At 43.2% G+C, this 3,523-nt stretch overlaps 1 non-coding gene across 1 annotated transcript; it reads left to right on the top strand.

Moving 5' to 3' along the window:
* The first annotated feature begins 251 nt into the window (after window positions 1-251).
* Window positions 252-323, top strand: TRNAW-CCA. The gene has a single exon. It is a non-coding gene; the product is annotated as a tRNA-Trp (tRNA).
* The last annotated feature ends 3,200 nt before the right edge of the window (window positions 324-3,523 follow it).

Here is a 3,523-nt window from a genome sequence, read left to right as displayed (position 1 = left end):
AAAAAGAAGGAAGGGCCCGTTTCCTTTGACCCTGGAGACTGGTCTAAACTGGACACTCCGTTCTGCTGGTGCAGTCCCCAACCGAGGTAGAGGCAGTCTGGAGAACTGGGGTGTTAAAGGAATCCGTCTCCCATTTCAGCCCAGTTTCGCGGGTAGTGGTAGAGGGAAAATGGAAGATTAGGCGGAGCGTGTCCGGAAGAGACGTCATTGTATCAGAGTCTTAAGACACCGCGCGAGCCCTAGCCCAGCAGGACCTCGTGGCGCAACGGTAGCGCGTCTGACTCCAGATCAGAAGGCTGCGTGTTCGAATCACGTCGGGGTCATATCTTTTCATTGTTTTTAACCCACCAACTCTAGATTTACTCCCGCCAATTTTCTAAATGCTGTTAATATCTGCATTCAATCTTCAGCCATCGGACTTTATCTTAGTAATCTCTAATATTCAAAAGGACTGTAAAAGAACTTAAACTCTAATGTTTGCACTTTTCAGCTTTGTAAAGTGAGTCATTTGCCATGTAACATGTAGGGTGCATGCCATGAGCACTGCTGCTGTGCCTCAAGAGGTGTATCAGTCGATTGTGACCCTGTACGTTTTGGCAAAGCATTGGAACACTGCCATTGTGAGTAGAGAGCCCAATTTCCAATGGTAGACATTATAATAGTTTACATATATTTAACCCTTACTGTGTACTGAAACCTCAGCCACTGTAAACGCTGGCACACAGTTCTATTCAGACATGCAGGAACTTGATGAGAAGGAATACACCTCATTCGACTGGTTTTTCTGGTGTGCCGGGCACCCTTTTAAGTGCCCTGTTGGGGAGGGGAACCTCAAAGTGTGGTTAAAATTGCTCTTTTACAAATGATGCTGCCACTCAGAAGAGTGACTTGCCAACAGTCACAGCAAGATTCCAAACCCAATGACTGAGTCTGGATCCCTCACTTTCATGTTTGCCAACAGAAGCGGAAACTACCTGTTAAAACAACATACTGCAAGTTGGTCTTAAAGTGGTAATGTTAGTTGCCTTTTATATTTTCACCAATCCATTCAAGTGGTGGCAAGTCACTACAACCTAGAACTATTCGTCCCTAATAGCTGGGAGCAACATTTATTCATTTCCCTTTATAAATGTCAGGACTTGTTATTTCTATGGACTATATACCATAAAATTAACCAGATTTTTCTGTGTATTGTTTTGAAAAGACAAATACTAACTTTGAATGATTCAGCCTCATAAAACTAGACATTGTATATTTGCCCTCTGTACTTTGTTCTTCCAAGTTGGATTTAATTTAGATCATCACTTAAATAGTTATTTATTGACCAGTGGCAATGATGAGCCTGATAAAGGTGTTAAGGACGCAGGATACACAAATTGTAATTTTGAGCCGCAGGAGACAATATGTTAAGCCACCAAAAACTAAACATGGGTTTATGGTTATATTACTCTAGTACTATGGGATATACCAAGTAAATATATCACCTCTTGTCTTTGGGGAGTTCAAAAGAGCCCTGGTGGCAAAGTGGGCTATGCACTGAGCTGCTAATTGAAGTTCAGTGTGACCTTATCATCCACGGGCAACTAGGAAGCTCCAATCTGTGCAGTTTGTAAGGGTCTAGAGATAAGCCGACTGCGCGCGTACACCCACACCCACACCCACACTCACACCCACCCAGCACCAGCAGCAAAGTGTTAGCCCAGTTTTCTTAAAGCATGGGATCACGTCAAAAGAAATGAAGTGCACCCTGCCTCTCAAGAAGGGAAGTTGTCTAGGGGAAGGCTTCTAGTTTTGCAAGGGCATTTTCAAAGGGGCTGGGCATGGGGGCCAGCAGTTGCAACTTTGCAAGATAGTCAGGCAACTTTCTAATTAGTTGCTCAGTCTGTCCTTAGGTCTCCTGCACAGTTTCTTTCCATTTTATCTCAGCTTTGGTTCAGTGTGTTTTCAGATTTATCTCCAGCTAGTCTTGTGTTAGGGCCTGGCTTCAAGGTTCAGATGGTTGCGAAGGCTGTTCTCCCTGGGTCCATTGTTATAGCTTATGTTAAATGGCACCTCTGCTCATTCCCTTAACAAGAGGGCAGAAGCCACTGTTCTGTCCCTGTCAGTAATCACAAGGTCAGTCGCACAAACCCACCAGTTGCTCCACAAAAGGAAGATGAGGCTATCTGCTCCGGAAAAGACAGAAAGCCTTGGGTGGGGGAGTGGGGGGGGATGAGCTGATACCACGGCTGAAGTAGAAAGAAATGTTTTGAAAATGATGATGGCAACCAATGTACAAACGTGCTTGACACAATGGATGGATGGATGGATGGATGGATGGATGGATGGATTGTGATATGAGTTGTACGAGCCTCCAATAAAATGATGAAAATAAAATAAAAAAGAAAGCCTTGGAAACCCAGCAGAGCCGGAAGTTTCACTTTGTCCTATCGAGTCACCATGAGTTGGAATCAACTTGATGGCAGTGGGTTGATTATAATGGAAGTAGTTGAAGAAAGTACTGTTTGAAATACATGCAAAAGAAAGAAAGAAAGAAAGAAAAATACATGCAATATATTAAAAGGGTACCAAATTCTGAGAAACCAAACTCACTGCCAGGGTGTCAATTCCCACCTATAGAGACCCTAGAGGTCAAAGTAGAATTCCCCAGTGGGTTCCAACGCTGTGATCTTTACAGAAGTGGACTGCTGCATCTCCATCCCCCAGTGCTTGCTGGCTTCAAATGACCAACTTTTAATTGTGCAACCGAGCACTTTAATCATTGTGCCGTCAGGGCTCCTACAAGGACTAGTTCTCTAACATGACCAAAGAGGAAGAGAGCCAAAACTGGAGGAGTAAGCAGGAGTCAGATCACCTGTGTACCATTCGTATGTAGCTTTTCTTCTAAAGGCAGGGCTGAGTTATTGTTGAAATTTAATATATGGCCTAGGCCTGTTATTACCCAATGGGCACCTTGGGAGTGAGTCAGAAATGCAAATTTTCAGGCCCCACCCAAGACTGGACTCAGAAACTTAAGGTGGGGCCTAAGAATTTGAGTTTTAACAAATCTTCCAGATGGGCGAGCTGAAATTGACTCGATAGGCACTGAGTTTGGTTTGGGTTTTCTGGGTGATTCTGATTACCCCAAAAGATTGTTAAGAGAATCAAAGGAGATAAAATAACATCTGTAGTTAGAGTGACTCATTTGATGACCTGCTGTAAATCTAAAACAACCTAAAACCCTTTGCATTAACTTGTCAACCAGTGGAATCCTAACAGTGGGCCAATAGTAAATTGTGAAACCTAATCAGGAATAAGCTTCTTTGCTACCTCCTTTTGCCAATAAAAAGCCAGTCGCTGCAAATACTTCGCACATGTGCTTCAGTGCCACTCGATTTGAGAATCTTCTGCCTAAAGAAACCTCATCTACGAGATCGGTTTTATTACTGATCCTGGTTCTTTTGCCAATGTCAGGAACATTTTTTAAAAAGCTTTTGTGAATTGGATGAAGGTTTAAAGAGCAGGTCATAGTTTCAGGTGAAAT

The sequence above is a fragment of the Echinops telfairi genome, unplaced genomic scaffold (genome assembly GCF_000313985.2).
Source record: "Echinops telfairi isolate 266 unplaced genomic scaffold, ASM31398v2 ScPeMD7_2;HRSCAF=8, whole genome shotgun sequence".
Taxonomy (NCBI): Eukaryota; Metazoa; Chordata; class Mammalia; order Afrosoricida; family Tenrecidae; genus Echinops; species Echinops telfairi.
This window is presented reverse-complemented; position numbering and strand designations above follow the sequence as displayed.